We start from the raw sequence: 21,306 nt of genomic DNA on the forward strand, positions 1-21,306 counted from the left end.
AAAGTTTGCTTAATTGCAAGTTTGCCACTCACCAAAGAAAAGTGTTATAAAAGCAACTTTATAGCTATTTTCTCATTAGGGTTTTCTTTGAGGCAAAGAGGTGAAACATTTTCTCTCTTTCTCTCTACAAAGAGGCCGTCCACTTAGGGAGATTAATCTAGCAATCTCTTCTTCCCTAAGTCATCCATTTCATCTTCACACTTAACCCTTGGTGTGGAGACTTAGAGACACCAAACTTTTGGTGTTTTGGAGATCCTTTCCTTACATCCACAAAGGCCAAAGGAGCACAAAAGGAGAAGGAAATCACAAGCAATATCCAAGGAGCTAGGAGGTGACTTGAAGGCCCTCCACTTGGGTGAATCCCTTGTGTAAACAATGTGCAAAAGCAATAGGCACTAAATTCCTTCATGTATAAAGAATTTGATTTCCATCTCTAAGCTTTTACGAGATGGGCACTCAGTATTGTTTGACAAAATGAGTTGCACTTTATACTTGAACGGTCGTATTATCTCTCATGGTAATATGATAGAGGGACTTTTTCACCTAGAGACGAATAGTGGGATGCACTGTATTGCAAGCGGGAATACCTTAAAACCCAAAAGGGCTAGAGAAGAAGTTAACCAAGAAAAGATATGGCATCTTAAACTTGGACATGTGAACCTTGATAAGATTCGCAAGATGTCGAAAGACAGATATTTCCGCCCATTAGGTGATGACCGGATGGGTACTTGTGAATGTTGCTTGAAAGGGAAGATGACCAAATCTCCATTTACTGGAAAAGGAGAGCGTGCCACTTAAATTCTAGGGTTAATCCACACTGACGTATGTGGACCTATGTCTACTACGTCGAGATGAGGCTTCTCCTACTATATCACATTCACCGACGATCACTCTCGGTTTGGCTATGTCTAGCTTATGAAGTACAAGTCAGAATCTTTTGAAAGGTTCAAAGAATTCAAGAATGAAGTTGAGTAGCAAACTGGGACACAGATAAAGATCCTAAGATCGGATCGAGGGGGTGAATATCTGAGTAATGAGTTCCTAGATTATCTCAAAGAGTGTGGAATAATATCACAGTGGACTCCACCAGGAACTCCACAACTTAATGGAGTTCCTGAAAGGAGAAATCGGACCTTGATGAACATGGTTCGTTCTATGATGAGTTCCGCTGATCTACCAGTAACATTCTGGGGATACGCTCTATATACAGCATCTTACTTCCTTAATAGAGTACCTTCCAAATCAGTTTCACAAACGCCCTATGAGATATGGCATGGAAGAAAGCCAAGTCTTAATCACATTAAGATTTGGGGTTGTGAAGCATATGTCAAGAAGCTTGAAGCTACTAAGCTTGAAGCGAGATCAGTAAGGTGCTATTTTGTGGGATATCCTAGAGAAACTATGGGATATGAGTTCTACCATCCTGACGACCAGAAAGTCTTTGTCGCCAGAACTGCTATGTTTCTAGAGGAACAATTTGTTCTCAAAGGAACTATAAGCAAAAAGATAGAAATTAATGAGATTAATGATGAACCACAAACAAGCACTCGACAAGTTGACAACCCTGTTCCTGAACCCCTAGCTCCACGTATATCTGAACGGGTTAGTAAGCCACCTAAGAGGTATGGCTTAGACAACGACTTTGCAGAATTGCACCTTCTAGGTGACAATGACACAAAGGAGGACCCTAGGGACTACACTGAAGCAATGTCTGACATTGATTCAAAGAGATGGCAAGAGGCCATGAAATCCGAGATGGATTCCATGTATCAAAATCAGGTCTGGACTCTTGTAAACCCTCCAGAAGGTATTGTACCTGTTGGAAACAAATGGGTCTTCAAGAGGAAGATAGGCGTTGATGGGAACGTGGAGACTTATAAGGCTAGATTAGTAGCCAAGGGTTACAGGCAAAGAGAAGGGATTGACTATGAAGAAACTTTCTCTCATGTAGCCATGATTAAGTCCATTCGGATTTTGCTTGCTATAGCTACGTACCATGATTATGAGATATGGCAAATGGACGTGAAGACGGCCTTTCTGAACGGCTACCTAGAGGAAGAGCTCTATATGACTCAACCCGAAGGTTTCATGTCTAAGTCTGAAAAGACTAAGGTATGCAAGCTTCAAAGGTCCATTTATGGACTTAAGCAAGCCTCCAGGAGCTGGAACATTCGTTTCGACACTGAAATCAAAACGTTTGGTTTTACTCAAAACGAAGACGACAATTGTGTTTATCAAAAGGTCGTTGGGGAAGCGGTAGTATTCCTAGTGTTATATGTAGATGACATATTACTATTCGTGAATGACACTGCAATACTTTCTTCTGTAAAAGTGTGGTTGTCCAAAACCTTCCACATGAAAGATTTAGGAGATGCATCTTATGTACTTGGGATAAAGCTCTATCGTGATAGATCCAGAAAATTAATTGGATTATCCCAATCTATGTACATTGATAAGGTGCTAAGTAGGTTCCAGATGGAACAATCTAAGAAAGGTTTTCTTCCTGTGAGATATGGAATTCACCTTTCTAAGTCCATGGAACCTAAGACTCCTGAAGAGATATGGCAAATGAATATGATTCCTTATGCTTCCGCCATAGGGAGTCTTATGTATGCCATGATATGCACAAGGCCTGATATCGCATATGCTGTGAGCATTACTAGTCGATATCAATCTAACCCAGGATCAGAACATTGGGCAGCTGTCAAGACGGTCCTTAAGTACTTAAGAAGAACTAAGGACATGTTCCTCGTTTATGGAGGAGCAACAGAGTTGCGAGTGGAAGCCTATACAGACGCAGATTTCCAATCTGACGTCGATGATAGGAGTTCCAACTCCGGATATGTATTCACTCTGAATAATGGGGCTGTCAGTTGGAAAAGCAAGAAACAAAGTGTAATTGCTGATTCCACGACAGAGGCTGAATATGTCGCTGCAGCTGAAGCCGGCAAAGAAGCGTTCTGGATGAAGAAGTTCATCACTGAACTTGGAGTGGTTCCAACCATTACATCACCAGTAACTTTGTACTGTGGTAATAGTATGGCGATAGCTCAAGCCAAGGAACCCAGGGTACATCAAAAGAACAAGCATTTTGACAGGTGCTTTAATATCATTAGAAGATATGCTGCCGAGGGGAAAGTCAACATCCTCAAAGTTGCTTCAGCCGATAACGTAGCAGATCCACTGACAAAGCCAATGTCTCAAATCCAGCTTGACCGTCATATGGAAAAGATGAGTATTAGATACATGGGAGGATGGCTTTGAGTGCAAGTGGGAGATTGTTGGAAGTATGCCCACAAAGCCACTCATTTGATGTAATAGCTTTTTGGAATACTTAATGTATTAAACTTTTATATGAAGGGCAAAGCTTATTGTTGATCACTATTTATTGTATCATGTGTTTAAGTAATAAGGGAATCCAAGGGATGTATTTGATCTAAGAGATAAGTGATCTAAGTGAGTTAGATTATCGAGACCATTCTCTTATGATCATTCCTAAAACGTTCCTAGCCATAGGATTGCCAATTGGGTATTGACAATCCGCTAAGGTTAGTATGTGTTATGTCGACTCAAGCTTGAGTATGACTAGTCTCAAGTCATTTGGTGTTCGACACTAAGACAAACACATAGGTGCTCGAAAGAGTAATCGAGTACACTGAACAACGATCGAAAAAGAGTTCGAACATACATGTCATGTAAGAACTCGAAAGTTGCAATATGCAAAGTAGTCCTTTGACCTGAGGCATCATAGATGTCTAATGGTTAGGTCCTTGATCTTTGATCATGTCAACGGCATTCCATCGGAGTGTCCACGGCATTGTTGGGGTCAAGCTATCTAGTCATGTAGGCATATGAATGCACAACAAGGGATCTCTAACCTTCCATGGTGGAAGGAGAATACTCTAAGATATGATTCGTAAGTCTTTGGCCAAAGCAAATGAATATGACTTAGGAAGTTTGTTCCAATTCATATTCAAAGGAATCATATAGAAAAGTATCACATTGGATAGTAGACATGAAACAAACTATCACTTAAACAATGTGATTAAGAGTATTGTATTAGAGAAGGACCGTACTGCATTGTAGTTGTAACTGGATAGGTTCTCCAACCAATTCTACTTAGCTTGGGTAACCATGACATACTGCTAGGTGTCACTCATGGTTTGTGGAAGCCCTAATGACTAGCAAACACTAATCATAAAGGGAGAATAGAAATGTGGTTTCAATTCACAATCGATCGTTAAGAGTAACAATCGTCCACTACCTCGCTAATTGGAACCTAATGGATCGTACACCGAGTAAGGGCGATAGTGAAGAAATTAAATGAAATGGATATGCAATTAAATGGTTTAATTGAAGAATGGTCAAGATTAATTAATTAGTTAATTAATTATACGAAAGGTTCGTATTGGGCTTTTAAGTTGGTTTTGGGTTTCGGGGCCCAAAAGTGTTTTGGTCTATTAGGCCCATTATGTTTAAGTTGTATGACAACTAAAACAAAATGGGCAATAAGCCCAATCACAACATATAGGCCGGCCATGGTGAGGAGATGGTGAAAGTTTGCTTAATGGCAAGTTTGCCACTCACCAAAGAAAAGTGTTATAAAAGCAACTTTATAGCTATTTTCTCATTAGGGTTTTCTTTGAGGCAAAGAGGTGAAACATTTTCTCTCTTTCTCTCTACAAAAAGGCCGGCCACTTAGGGAGATTAACCTAGCAATCTCTTCTTCCCTATGTCATCCATTTCATCTTCACACTTAACCCTTGGTGTGGAGACTTAGAGACACCAAACTTTTGGTGTTTTGGAGATCCTTTCCTTACATCCACAAAGTCCAAAGGAGCACAAAAGGAGAAGGAAATCACAAGCAATATGCAAGGAGCTAGGAGGTGACTTGAAGGCCCTCCACTTGGGTGAATCCCTTGTGTAAACAAGGATGAGCTTTAAGGGTAAAGAAACTCTAAATCTTTACTTCTCTTTAATGTTGTTAAAGAGTCTTTTGGTTTACCATATACTAGGCTTTGAAAGTCATGGGTTTTATGAATTGTTTTTTAATGCATGCCTACTTTAAAGTGTTAATAGTTTGCATATGTATTCAAATGTTCTTACTTGTTCTTAGCTAGGACAAAATTTTTCCTTTCAGCCAACTCATCAGACCATTTAGAAAGTAGTCTGTTATCTTTGGGAGTGAGAAGGTTCCTAGCCACCACCACAGTGATCATATCATTCTTCATCACAAAGTCCCCAACGGTAAGAGGACCAGTAGGGGATAAAAAGGATGGGCGCCATATGTTGTCTTGAGAAGGCATGGCTGCCTCTTCACCAAAGTTCAAGTCAAAAGGACAACCGGATGGGCCAAACATTCTTAAAAATGATGAAGGAGAAATGAGGTGCAATAAATCTCTGAAGTAAGGGGAAAATTCCTACAAGCAATAACTCTCTAAATGTACTTCTTGCACACAATTGGTGCCCTTATAAAAAAAGGGCAACAGGGTTGTTGGTTCAAAAATAAAAAAGGCACCACTCTCTGGATTTCGAAGAGGCACCACTTTCCACACGCAACATCAGCTCCTCGGGTACCACAGATAACTTTGCCAAAGATCTCTGACAAAGTTTAGACAATAAATTTTGAAGCTCCAGCTACCCTACTATTACCCACAAGGGTAAAGAAACAACACCACTACTTGATAACTGGAAAGTCCCTATGTGTGTCAACCTCCATGCTCCATGGCAAGGCAGATTGGCAAAAATGCCCAACCTTTACTCACATTCGAGAATACACTCCCAACAAGATTGCTTACTCAAAAATCGAAGAGGCACCGCTTCCTGAATCTTGAAAGCCAAACTCCCACCAGGATGGTTTTCTCAAAAATCAAAGAGGCACTGCTATTCGACTCTTGAGAGCCAGACTCACAACCAGATTACTTTTTCAAAAATCGAAGAGGCACGACTCTCCGAATCTCGAAAGCCAGACTCCCAACAGAATTGATTTCTCAAAAATCGAAGAGGCACCATTCTCTGAATCTCAATAGCCAGACTCCCAATAGGATTGCTTTCTCAAAAATTGAAGAGGCACCATTATCTGAATCTCGAGAGCCAGATCCTCGACAAGATTGCTTGTTCGAAAATCGAAAAGGCACCGCTCTCCGAACTTCGAAAGCCAGATTTCCTTGGATAAAACTTGTCTGCAATCTTCACACGCAACATCAGCTTTCCAGATACCATAGACCACTTTTTCAAAGTGCTCTGACAAAGTTAAAACATGTGAATCTTGTAGCTCCCACTACATTTCTATGACCGAGAAAGTAAAGGAACAACGTTACCACTCGTTATTGGTACAATTCCTATATATGTCGACCTTCATCTTCCATAGCCAGGCAGACCTGCAAATAAAAAAAATGCTCAACTTTTCTTCACATTTGAGAGGGCACTCTCAGCAGAGTATCTCGAAATACTCAGCTTATTTTCCCCCCGATAATACCTTTGCAAACAAGCCACACCAGAGCAAGAGTATCTCATATCATCAGGGTTAAAAGTAAGAGTATCCCATATCATGATTTTTCCCTGTCTTTTCCTTTGGCCTTGTTCTTACCTGCAAGACAAGAAGAAAGAGAGCAATCAGTCAACACTTGGAATTAAGCTTCCAGTCAGGAACTAACTGCCTGGCACCCTTTGCCTGATTACTTACTTGGCATTGCTCTCGAGTACTCATCTTCAACATCTTTTGCTTCCAGAGAAGATACCACATCTGCCTAAGGAACAGATAGGGCAAGTGAAAAGGATACAAGGAAGCATGTGGAGACAAGCGTAACAGAACACGTGTCTATACATCCACTACTTTGTCAATAGAAAAAGTATCCTATATCATCAGGGTCGAACGTACTCTAGATTTGATGGACTTGTTTTGACCCTCAAATTCTTGAGTCGGCCTTATACTTTGGAGGAAACCAGAAAACCCTCCAGCCCAGTTCAAGAATAAGCCTATGGAAAGTTACTTCTTCAAAAGCAAAAATATCTCATATCATCTCTTCTCCATTTGCTTCTCCTTATCCTTGTTGCTATTTACGACATAAGGAGAAGGAGAACAATCAACTGGAAGCCAAAGTTGAACCTCTGATCCAGGTTACTTGCTTGGAAGTCTGATTGCTTACCTTGTCTATTACCTAATTCGGCAAATCTCCTAGCTCAGTGACTTGGGGGACTCCTGCTATAGGGTTTGTATCGCACTTGACCAAGCCTGAAACTACAAGTAAGCTTCAAGTGAAATTGATACATTACCTTGTGCATCTTCATCGGTTAAAGATACCACCCCTGGATGGACGAAAACTACTTCCAGAGAAGATGCCACATCTACATATGAGACAGATAAGGTAAGTGAAAATGATACCACACTTCAGTACTTAGAAGTTTCGTGATTACTCAATGGCTTGGATCTTGCAAGTCCCCAACCGATGAGCTTCCTTCATTCGGGAACTTAGGGGAGCACTGTTTGTACCATACTTGACCAATCCTGAAATTCTGATCACCGATCAACATTATGTCGTTAAGGACCCAGAAGAGTTTCCCTCCAACCAGGAGGCCAATCATAGCATGACACGTGTTAACATCAGAAGCCAATCATAGCACGACACGTGTCAACATCAGAAGCCAATCACAACATGACACGTGTCAATGTCAGAATGAAACTAGAGACTCTCTTTTATAAATAGAGATCATTCTCTCACAATATTTCCTAATGTCATTTGTACTAAATCATTCACTTGTACTCATTAAAGGAGAGCTTGAACCTATGTACTTGTGTAAACCCTTCACAATTAATGAGAACTCCTCTACTCCATGGACGTAGCTAATCTGGGTGAACCACGTACATCTTGTGTTTGCTTCCCTGTCTCTATCCATTTACATACACGTGTCAATGTCAGAATGAAACTAGAGACTCTCTTTTATAAATAGAGATCATTCTCTCACAATATTTCCTAATGTCATTTGTACTAAATCATTCACTTGTACTCATTAAAGGAGAGCTTGAACCTATGTACTTGTGTAAACCCTTCACAATTAATGAGAACTCCTCTACTCCATGGACGTAGCTAATCTGGGTGAACCACGTACATCTTGTGTTTGCTTCCCTGTCTCTATCCATTTACATACTTATCCACACTAATGACCGGAGCAATCTAGCGAAGGTCACAAGCTTAACATTTTTTGTTGTACCAAAGTCCTCATTGATTTTGTGCATCAACACAAAGCATGCCTAAGTCTTCAAAACTCGATGTTGTAGGTTCGAATCATATATGGCATGACACTAGTGGAGCCAAAAATAATCCCAAAAATCGTGGAGTTGACACGTGGATTATTTCCCAAGAAGGACAAGACTACCCCAATAAATGAGCAGGAAGCATTCTCATTCACCACGCTAAGTTGAGGTAGAGCAGGCAGATATCAACGATTGCTCAAGGCACCTTGCCCATACGAAAAGTCAAAGGTATTTATGATAGAATTATTCCTTATTCTTATCATAAATACATTCCTAATCAGAGAAAACTTCTTTCAAGTAAGTAATCCTAATTCTATTTATTTAAGATAGTTACCTAATTACTCCAAGATATTTATTTACACAAATATCTTGGAATATTCCCACCTAAAATACCACCCTAAGGTCGGCCCACTTCCTCATTCTCTACTATAAATACCCATTTTATCTCCAAAATTCAGGAGGCTTTTGTTACCCACAAACTCCTAAACACATTCTTTTTAGAATTCTAACTTTGTCATCGGAGATTCTTCGACCAAAGCCCCCCATTCATCGTGGGCACGTGAGACTTTTGACCTTAATCTTGGGTGTTATTATTTTGCAAGTGCATTTTCGTCAAAGGAAGAGACGGCGGAAATTTTCATCAACAATTCTGTGTCGTTGTGAATTGCATGATATCAAAATTAGACTACAATAATTGAGCACAAACCCAAATTTGACCTCCTTTATGCATCTTGTGTGCATACAGTGTATAGTTTTATGGAAAAATTGAAGCCAAAGCGAACCCCATCACTTGTAAAGAAACCCGCATCACTTTTACTAGGCTTTGGCTCATGTTGATTCGTCCAATCCCACTTGCGACCTTGATGAGAGCTTCGGTGGATGAATTATTATCCATTACGCACCAAGCTTTTGAGATTGTGAGTTGGGAATTGTATTGCCACCTAAAAGTTAGTTGTGATCTGAATCTTAGGTCACCGATTTGAAGGTCACCGATTTGAAAACAGATGAGAGGGGGGACTGTTGAAAGGATGGCCATCGGTGAGAGAGAAAGGGTTGATGCCGATGATGTGGGTTATTAAAGGGTAAGTGCATCGTTAGGGTTCTTCGACATAAATATAGTAGAGAGAGAAATCAGAAAATAGGAGGAAATAATTCATTTATATACGAGGGCAATTAGGACATTTCAAGGTGTAGAAAATCCTATTTCTGTCCAGAGACTGTGCATGGCGTGTGCATGCCTTGTGCATATTCAAAAAATCATATTTTTGCCCCCAGATTAAGAAAATGTCTCATTTTGGGGTATTTCCATAACTTTTAAGCCATTTTGGTTAAATATTAGTTTAGGGTGATTTTTGGTTAATTTAAAGTTAGTCAAAACTCTTTTCATTAAAGCTCCATATTTAATATACACTATTATATAACAAGTTTAGTAGTTTAACTTTAAAATTATTAAAATATTTTTTTGTTAATAGGTCGAAAAGGATTACCCACGTGTTACCTCATTTAAATTCGTTAAGAACCCGTTATTAACGGGTGACCCGATAACAATATAATTAGTTGTCTTGTTGACTTGAAACCCATTATTTTTCATGTCCTTTTAGTGTCGTATTAACAGATTGGGTAAGAAATTGTCAGTTTTAATCAAAAGTGCAACTAAAACCCAAATAGGGATCAAAATAACTAAATTTCCCTTTTATTTATGGGAGCTTCAATGAAAAGGGCTTGGACTAAGATTATTTTAATAAAAAAACCAGTCTATAAGTTTATTTAACAAAAGCACCTCAAAATTAATCATAAGGATAGGCCCCCAAATTCTACACGGGCTGAATTACAAAGCCCAAAATGTTCAAAAGTAAGGTTCCAAAATTACCCAAAACAGATAGAAAATGCAGCCTGTTAAAAACTTCAATATAATTACAACCCTGCCCCCCACGTTGACTGAGATTATATTAGGGCTGGGTTCGGTTTATAACGGTTCGGTTTTTTGCCAAAACCAAAACCGAACCGAAATTTCGGTTCGGTTCGTTTTTTTTCGGTTTTTTTTCTGTTCGGTTTTTTTCGGTTTCGGTTTTTTCCGGTTCGGGTTTCGGTTTTTTTTTTTTTTTTTTTCTCAAAAACTATCAACCTCCCAGTTCTCATATATCAGCGAAGTGAGAGCCTCAAAATCCTGAATATATTCAAGCATTTCAACAACTTATGATCAAGCAGATCGAATTCAAAATTTCAAAACTTAAGCAAATACAGAAACATATATTCTTCAAGGAAATGTACAGGATTCGAAATTCTAAAACTTTAAAATTTGCAAAATCATGAAATAATTCAACAAATTAACTGATGCAGATCGAAACAAAAAAATAAGCAAATGAGTTCGTCTAAATGCCATAATCGGACTCCAATATCGCATGCCCAGTGCCCACATTTAAATTCATAGTCAAGTCCACAATAGATCTAGAAAAATACAAAACATATTCAGAGAAAAATACAAACTTTTCCACCTTAAATTACATAAATTTCAAATGGGTAACCATAAAATTAAAAACCCATAAACTGAAAAATAAATAAAACCCACAACCTTTGCTGCAGCGACATCGCAGTGATTGTCGCAAGCTCTTACAATTCCTCTTTTTGTCGGGTCTCGAAAGGGGCGAGGGAAAATCATTGTTTGGAAGAAAGAATCCGCGAGGAGGACAAGAGAACACTGGAGAGAGAGTGATTTGGAGGAAGAGAGGAAGGAGAGGGAGGGAGAGAGAGAGAGAGAGACTGAGGAAGCAAGGCAGAAAGGAAGCAGCGGCGGGGAGAGAGAGCAAGTATTTGAGTCTCAAACTTTGAGATCTGAAAATGAAATGGGAGTGGGACACTGAGACGGCTAGGGTTTTAAGCTTAAGAAATTTTATAAAGCATTCAATATAAGAAACCTATAAATAATATACTGGTACAATTATAACAGCATAAAGCCTACTGTCAAGTTGGCTTGCAGCACCTAAACCCAACCTGCAGGTCAGGGGTTCAAACCCTGACGACAACAGGTTTTTTAGTATTTATATATATATATATATATATTTTTCGGTTCGGTTCGGTCCGGTTCGGTTTCCGGACCTCAAAAATCGAAACCGAACCAGCCAGATTCGGTTCGGTTCGGTTTGACAGTTTTGGTTCGGTTTTTTTCGGTTTTCGGTTATTTGAACCCACCCCTAGATTATATAACTTTTGGCAGCTCTTATACTCTCTACTCTTAGAGAAATTATACACCCTCCGAAAGTCTAGAAATTGGCTATAGAAATTGGCTATGAGGACCTTCGAGGAGCACCCGACAATCTGGAATGTGGTGGAGGAGAGGTATCGGTGGGGGCTGCAATCAGTATAGCCTACAGATGGAGAAAGAAGAAGAAAAAGATTGTTTTTCATTTTGAGCCATTACTATTTAAAAAACACACATGACCCGCTTAAAAAATCCACGTGACTCTCCCTTTTAGATAATCTCAACCTTATTTTCTTTCAGACCCCTAATGCCCAAAGCCCAAAGACCAAATCCCCATTTCCTCCTATCCCAATTCCATTTCTCCTTCCATCCCAACCGACCAACCCTCCACCACCACCTAATTTCTTAATTTATGTTCTTTATTTTTGCAAATGTCCTAATTTTTAAATTTGACTAAGGTTTTTAATCTTAGCCCAAATTAACAATTGATGTGTATTGGATGAAAATTTTGAATTTCTAACAAATTATAGTTATTGCTATGATTTTGACCACCGCAATTTGCAATTGAGAATTGGGGAGGCATCTATATACAAGTTACAAGTAAATTTACAGTCATCTTTATAGTATCATCCTCGTGCTCATACAGTTAATTTGGAATATCTTACATATTGTTGTTTCTTTTGGACCTTGCTTCATAAGATTCAAAGACCTATAGGGACTAAGCTGAGATTTTATATCAAATTATATCTTTTTTGCAATTATGTCATAAATAGTGTGTAATTTTGTAGTAGTTCTAGAAATATAATGTGTTATTTTAGTTTAATTTCATAAATAGTATGAGTTATTTTGCTATATTTCTAGAAATAGTATTTATTTTGTTCCATTCCAAAGATAGTGTGGTTATTTTGGTTCAATTTTAGAAATAGTATTAGTTATTTTGCTCTAGTTCTAGAAATAGTGTGTGTAATTTTCAATCATTTTTTAAAATAGTGTTAGCCATCATTTTCGGCACAATGGGTGCTTTTACAGTACCAAACAATGTGACGACTCGTCCTTAATTTTTACAAATTTAAAAGCGTGATTTTACAAAAATGCCCTTAGAGGCGAGGGTATTGACTTTCGTTGATCAACATTTAGTGAGATGTATGAAATGTTCCTTTAGCGTATTCCTGAAGTGCTCGACAATACGGGCTTGTAGGCGCAAGGAGAAGAGGATTTAGAGTTATGATTAAAGTTTTACGGAACTGTAAAACCGAGAAGTACTTTTGTATTGGTTACTATTTATTTTATATATATATTTTTATAATCTTTATATTAAATTCTTTTAGTTATTTTAAAGTTAGAAAAAAAAATAAGGAAGGCTGCCTGATGGCATCGAAGGAGATGAGAGGAAAAGAGTGCTTCCAGGAACCGGGAGAGAGAGAGAGTGGCTGAATGGGGAGTTGAGAGAGGAAGGTGAGTGACCAACCAGAAGAAGGAAACAGGAAGGGAAAGGAAGGAGAGGGATACATGGGATCCCTCTACCCAGTTTTCCATTTCGGGCCGACCAGGCGGCACCATTAATTATGGTGCATTTATGTGGTTCTTTGGAAAATTAGGATCCCTCATCACTTGGAATCATCCTAGAATTCTTCCCTCTACCTATTCCACCCCAAATTGGAGAGAATTTGGCCTTGAAAATGGGAAATCCACACCGTGGGTGCCGTGGGAATCCTTGCTCGTGATCTACCAATTGTGAAACCATCTCCTCCAATTACCACCACTAAAACACTCCCCTAGAAACCAGGAACAAAGCCCATGTAGTGGTGGAGGTGTTGGAGCAAGTTTGGAGGTTGAATCGAATCACACCTAATTCTAGGGTTCCGGCAGGTTTGAGGTAAATTGGGGCCTTTCCAGGCCAAATTAGATTTGGCCACAGGTATAAAGTTTACTCTACTCATTGAGATCTTCATTCCTGTAAATTTTGGTAATTTTTAGAAATAGTTGGATTTTCCAACGAGTCGAGGTGGCCGACCGCCACCCACAGCAACGCGTGCGGCGGCTCGTGGCCAAGGGGCTGTCGATGTTATTCTTAGGCTAAATTAGATGCCTCGAGTTCAGTTTTGATAATTGTATGACATAGGTCAATTGTTGGAATCTAAATTCTCTACGATACATTAATAAGTCATTATATGAATCGACGATCCGACTGTTGGATCGTCACCAAACTTTAATATGTTATAGTACATAATATTTGAGGACCATAGGAACTTGTATGTTCATAAAATAAAATGTTAACCGCCACTTGGTTTTGGCAATTGGTGGAGATCCGACCATTTGATCGTAATGAAACTTTAAGATGTTGTTCTAGACGTTTAATGTGGATCTTTGGAAGTAAGGGACCGGAAATCCATGATGCGAATCTTCCGGATCGAACTACATAGGAATGTGTTTTATATAAGTTATATACTCTATCGTTAAGATTTATGAGACATGATTTGATAATTGTTCTAGACGCCAATTGTTCATGACGCCTCAATATGTGTGCTAGGTAATGGTAGTGCGGACTCCAGGTGAGTGGTCTTTTGGTTTTCAGTATATATACACTTGGTATTTTTCCCAGAAAACTTAATTAAATGGTTTTATATTTTGAAATTCCATGTTAAATGTTCTTTATGTTAGATTATGCATATTAGTATGGTTATATATATTGTTGCGTGATGCTGCGGATGCTCGAGAAAGCTTCAGGTGAGTTTATTGATGGTAGTGATGGTAATTGTGTTAAGATGTATTTAGAGCTTATTATCATGTACCCCAGTGTTAGTGCTTTGCCTGAGGTTAGAGCCTAGCCTTCGCGTGATCGTTCACCTCTCGCACCACATGCTCACCTTTGATCTAAGGCAGATGCCAGCTTGTCGTACAGACCATATTAGGTGGTTCTGACTCGTAGGTGACTTGCGATACTTCACACAGCCTTTAAGTGATCGTAGCACTTGATCGTATTTATTTACACCTAGCCTGTCATACAGACCACATGAAGGAAAACTTTGTGAAAACAAGTTCATTTCAGCAACATCTATGCATGCTATTAACAATTAAAAGGCGGAATCATGCTTGTATGCACTCAAAACAAAACTTAACCCATGAAATTCAAAGCCTAGTAGTTATGGTGAACCAAGACTCAACTCAAGAACAAAGTGAGTTAAGAAATCTGATACCTTTGTTGATTCCTCTTTGCATAAGCAAAGGCTAATCATCCAAGGAGAGGGCCTTTGTTCCTTGCTTCTTAGCTCCATGGATTTCTTGGAGGAGGATGGTTGAGAGGATTCTCCAAGTTCCCAAAATAGAGAACCACTAATTTTTCCACACCAAGGAGAGCATTGATGAGGAGATGAGTGACCTAGAGGAAGGAAGATTGCTAGCTATGTTCCTTTAGGGTGGCCGGCCTCTTAAAAAGAAAGGGAGAGTTTGTGTTCTCTCTAATTTCCTCTTAAAAAGTCACATTTATACCTACCTTCATTGGAGTGGCAAACTTGTAATAAGTCCAAAACCCACTCCATTATTATCATGGCCGGCCAATAAAGGTTTATTGGGCTTTCAACCCCCTTGTGTTTTCAAGTTGTCATACAATTTGAGTTAATGGGCTTGACATTCAAATCCCATTAAACCTTGCTGCCCAAAACAAACTCGAGGTCTTTAACAAACATATTCGTTTGATTAAACCATAAATAATTAAACCATTTATTTATCCTTACTCATATCCGTTGTTTCTTCAGTCTCTACCTTACACGGTGTACGATCCATTAGGTTTCTTTTAGCGAGGCAGTGGGCAATTAGAACTCTTCAAATCGATTGTGAGATATAATTAGATTATCTCAAATCCTTAATGATAGACAAAATATGCTAGGAAGTTTCTCATATGTTGATAAACTTCAATTAGAATGACAATTCTAGTGAGACTAGGAAGTTGCTCTTCTCAAAAGGAAAGTGCCCTTTGACTGCCAAAGAAATAATGCTTAAATAGAATCCTTTATGCATATGCAAAAAGGTGATTTGTGTATTTCATATTGTATGAAAAACATTGTTATGAGTTGTGCCAAGATCAATACAAGACGATATCAGTGCAAGCCCAGGTTCAGAATCATGGCAACTGTCAAGTGAATCCTTAAGTATTTAAGAAATACTAAAGGACACATTCCTCAAGAATGAAGAAGAATTAGAGTAACGCAGTGGAAGCGTAAATGTATTAGATTATGAATCTAATATTGTATCCATCATTGGATGTCTCTTCATTATGAATGAAAAGATAATTGGATATCTCTTTATTATGACTAAAGAGATATTTGGGTGGAATGGAAACATTAAAAGTATTGACTTTAGTGTGTTCCATTATGCAAAAAAAAAAAATTATCTTGCCATATAGAAGCTTACAACAATGTTGTTTGGATGGAAAAGTTCATTTATGAACTCTCTATTCGGTTCCAACCAGAAAGTGTCTCTAGTGTACCGACACTACGACACTAATGGGGCAATAGCTCAAGACAGGGAATCAAGGTCTCATCAAGATTCGAACTCAAATGAGCGACTGAACCACATGATTGAGAATCATATATAATGGTGACGTCGTTATTCTCAAGGTTGCTTCTATGGATAACATATAGATATCCATTGTCTAGGCCTACTACTCAACCATTTATGAAATGAATTCAGAAGAGGTATCATCACAGATGACCAAGTTGATTGGCTCTAGTGCAAGTGGGAGATTGTTGGAATGTGCCCTAAAACCAATCATATGATGATACTTTACGGACATTTCACATGTTAAACTAATCTAGTTTAATATAAAGGGTAAAGATTATTGTTTAAAGCTGTTGGAAATGTGCCCTAAAACCAATCATATGATGATACTTTACGGACATTTCACATGTTAAACTAATATAGTTTAATTTAAAGGTCAAAGATTATTGTTTGAAGCCATCTCATATAAATGTTACACGCTTAAACGATAAGTCCAAGGAATATGTAATTGGGAGAATGCGATCCAAAGAAGTTAGATTCATGAGACTATTCTCTTCCGTATACATATACTAAACGTTCCTGATCATAGGATTGCCAATTGGGCATTGACAGTCTGTTAAGATCAGTACATGTTATGTCTTCTCTTAGGGAGAGTGACTGGTCTCGAGTCATTGGTGTGACTGACACCAAGACAAGCATGTAGGTGCTCAATAGAGAATGAGTCCACTGAACATGATCAACAAGGAGTTCTCATACTCATGTCACATGAGAACTCATGGTTGGGATAATGCAAAGTAGTCCTTTGACCTAAGGCATCATAGTTGTCTTGTGGTTAAGTCTTTGATCTTTGACTATGTCCAAGTCACTCCATCAGAGGGTGTCCATGGCATAGTTGGGGTTATGCCACTTAGCCATGGACGCAAGTGAATGTGCAACAAGGGATCTCTAACCTTCAAACTGTTTGAGGGAGAATACTCTATGATATGATTAAGAATCTCTGGCCACAGTATGAATAAGATTTAGGAAGTCGTTCCGAATCATATTCAAGGTAATCATATAAGTAAGAGATTCACATTGGATAGTAGACATGAATAAACTATCAAACCAAACAATGTGGTCAAGAGTATTGTATTATAAAAAGACCGCATTCCATTGTAATCCTAAACTGAATAGGTTCTCCACCTCTTCTTATTAGCTTGGGTAACCATGACATACTGCTAGGTGTCACTCATGGTTTGTGGAGCCCTAAACGTGTATAATCACTAAAGGGAGAATTGAAAGTAAGTTTCAATTCACAATCGTTTTGAAAGAGTTCTAATCGCCCACTGCCTCGCTAAAAGGAACCTAATAGATCGTACACCGTGTAAGGTAGAGATTGAAGAAACAACAGAGATGAGTAAGGACAATTAAATGGTTTAATTGTTTATGGCAAGAATTAATTAATATGTTAATTAATCAAACGAAGAAGTTCGTTTTAAACCTTGAGTTAGTTTTGGGCCTTAAAGCCCAAATTGGGCTTCGAATCGTCAAGCCCATTAGCTTAAGTTGTATGACAACTTAACAAACAAAATTCAAGAAGCCCAAAACAGCCCAAAGGCTTGGGAAAACCGGCCATATAGAGAGGGGTAATGAACTTGGCTTAATTGCAAGTTTGCCACTCCATTGTGAGGTGGTGTAAAGGCAACTTTATAGCCATTTCATCCTTAGGGTTTCTTTTAGAGAAAAGCTGAGAACACAAGCTCCATTTTTCTCTCTAAGAGGCCGGCCACCCTAGAGGAGTTTAGCCAGCAATATTACTTCCTCTAGGTCACTCATCTCTTCTTCAAGTCCTACCTTGGTGTGGAGACTTAGAGGTTCTCAACTTTGGGAACTTGGAGAATCCTTTCAACCATCCTCGTCCAAGAAATCCATGGAGCTAAGAAGCAAGAATGAAGGCCCTCTCCTTGGGTGATTAGCTTTTGCTTATGCAAAGAGGAATCAACAAAGGTATAAAGTTTCTCATCTCACTTTGTTTTGAGTTGAGTCTTGGTTCACCCTTCTACTAGGCTTTGAATTTCATGGGTAATGTTTCGTTTTTAAGTGCATACAAGCATGATTCTGCCTTTAATTGTTAATTGCATGCCATAGATGTTGCTCAAATGAACATGTTTTTCACAAAATTTTCATTAAAAGCCGTCTCATATAAATGTTATATGCTTAAACGATAAGTCCAAGGAATATGTAATTGGGAGAATGTGATCTAAAGAAGTTAGATTCATGAGACCATTCTCTTCCGTATACATATCCTAAACGTTCCTGATCATAGGATTGCCAATTGGGCATTGATAGTCCGTTAAGATCAGTACGTGTTATCTTCTCTAAGGGAGAGTGACTGGTCTAGAGTCATTGATGTGACTGATACCAAGACAAGCATGTAGGTGCTTAATAGAGAATGAGTCCACTGAACACGATCAACAAGGAGTTCTCATACTCATGTCACATGAGAACTCATGGTTGGGATAATGCAAAGTAGTCCTTTGACCTGAGGCATCATAGTTATCTTGTGGTTAGGTCTTTGATCTTTGACTATGTCAAAGTCACTTCGTCAGAGGGTGTCCACGACATGGTTGGGGTTAAGCCACTTAGCCATAGAGGAAAGTGAGTGCGCAACAAGGGATCTCTAAACTTCAAACCATTTGAGGGAGAATACTCTATGATATGATTAAGAATCTCTGGCTAGAGTATGAATGAGATTTAGGAAGTCGTTCCAAATCAAGTTCAAGGTAATCATATAAGTAAGAGAATCACATTGGATAGTAGACATGAATAAACTATCAAACCAAACAATGTGGTCAAGAGTATTGTATTAGAGAAATACTGTATTACATTGTAATCCTAAACTGAATAGGTTCTCCACCTCTTCTAATTAGCTTGGGTGACCATGACATACTGCTAGGTGTCACTCATGGTTTGTGGAAGCCCTAAACATGTATAATCACTAAAGGGAGAATTGAAGTAAGTTTCAATCTATCATTATAGATTTCCATCATATGTACATAGACTATGTCTCCCAAATTTATTCTATCATTATAGAACATTTAAAGTCATAACTTTAACGAAGAAGAATTCCTAAAATTAATATATCATATATATGTTCAAATTTAGGAATATGATTAACTCCCACTAATCTTTTGTAAACCTAGTAAACAAAAGATTCATTTACATCTTCATAAAACGCTTATAGCTCCCACTAGCTTGCTAAGATTCATGATAGATGGATCTCTACAACTTACAAGTCTTGTGATTCCTAGTTTTAGACATATATTATCAAGACTATCTTGATAATGGTTTCGGAAACCCATATTATGTCCTAACATTGAATCACCATTTAGTTGTAGCTAGCAATCTTCAAATTAATAGAAACCAAGACTACATCAAAGATGGTTTCTTCCAAGTCAACTAATCTCGTTGATTGTAGTCACCTTAATCTACCATTTAGCTATGTAGGTTTCATTATTTCGGGTCAAATGGTATTATACCATTTCCTTGAGTATATGTCGTATATACACTCAATGTAGTCATAAGGATTTTCATTCTTATTTCTTTCGAATTAAGTGGTGTAACTCTATGATATAGTCATAAAGTTAAAACCATTCAACTGAGACAGTCTATAAATCCTTCTCGACTACCTTGGAGCTTGTGGTGTAGGAACTAGGTTGTTATATTTGTTGATTATTATTGAAGGAAATTTTGTGAAAAACATGTTCATTTGAGCAACAACTATGGCATGCAATTAATAATCAAAGGCGGAATCATGCTTGTATGCACTCAAAAACCAACCATTACCCATGAAATTCAAAGCCTAGTAGAAGGGTGAACCAAGACTCAACTCAAGAACAAAGTGAGTTGAGAAATCTTATACCTTGTTTGATTCCTCTTTGCATAAGCACAGGCTAATCACCCAAGGAGAGGACCTTCATTCGTTGCTTCTTAGCTCCATGGATTTCTTGGATAAGGATGGTTGAAAGGATTCTCCAAGTTCCCAAAGTTGAGAACCTCTAATTTTTCCACACCAAGGAGAGACTCGAAGAAGAGATAAGTGACCTTGGAGGAGGGAAGATTGGTAGCTAAAATCCTCTAGGGTGGCCGGCCTCTTAGAGAGAAAAGGGAGCTTGTGTTCTCATCTTTTTCTCCAAAAGAAACCCTAAGGATGAAATGGCTATAAAGTTGCTTTTATACCACCTAGCAATGGAGTGGCAAACTTGCAATTAAGCCAAGTTCACTACCCCTTTCTATATGGCTGGCCATTAAGGGTTCATTGGGCTTTCAAGCCCTTTGTGGTTTCAAGTTGTCACACAACTTGAGTTAATGGGCTTGACATTCAAATCCCATTGGTCCTTGCGGCCCAAAACTAACCTGAGGTTTATAACGAACTTATTCGTTTGATTAATTAACATATTAATTAATCCTAGCCATAAATAATTAAACCATTTAATTATCCTTACTTATCTTTGTTGTTTCTTCAATCTCTACCTTACACGATGTACGATCCATTAGGTTCCTTTTAGCAAGGCGAAACTCTTTCAAATCGATTGTGAATTGAAACTTACTTTCAATTCTCCCTTTAGTGATTATACACGTTTAGGGCTTCCACAAACCATGAGTGACACCTAGCAGTATGTCATGGTTACCCAAGCTAATCAGAAGAGGTGGAGAACCTATTCAATTTAGGATTACAATGCAATACGGTCTTTCTCTAATACAATACTCTTGACCACATTGTTTGGTTTGATAGTTTATTCATGTCTACTATCCAATGTGATTCTCTTGCTTATATGATTACCTTGAATGTGATTTGGAACAATTTCCTAAATCTGATTCATACTCTGGCCAGAGATTCTTAATCATATCATAGAGTATTCTCCCTCAAATGGTTTAAAGGTTAGAGATCCCTTATTGCACATTCACTTGCCTCCATGGCTAAGTGGCTTAACCCTAACTATGTCGTGGACACCCTCTGACGAAGTGACTTTGACATAGTCAAAGATCAAGGACCTAACCACAAGACAACTATGATGCCTCAGGCCAAAGGACTACTTTGCATTGTCCCAACCATGAGTTCTCCTGTGACATAAGTATGAGAACTCTTTGTTGATCACATTCAATGAACTCATTCTCTATTAAGCACTTACGTACTTGTCTTGGTGTCAGTCACTCCAATGACTCGAGACCAGTCACTCTCCTAAATAGAAGACAGAGCACGTATTGATCTTAATGGACTGTCAATGCCCAATTGGCAATCTTATGATCAGGAACGTTTAGGATATGTATACGAAAGAGAATGGTCTCATGAATCTAACTTCTTTAGATCACATTC

Source organism: Malus domestica, chromosome 13, assembly GCF_042453785.1.
Source record: "Malus domestica chromosome 13, GDT2T_hap1".
In the NCBI taxonomy this organism is placed as follows: Eukaryota; Viridiplantae; Streptophyta; class Magnoliopsida; order Rosales; family Rosaceae; genus Malus; species Malus domestica.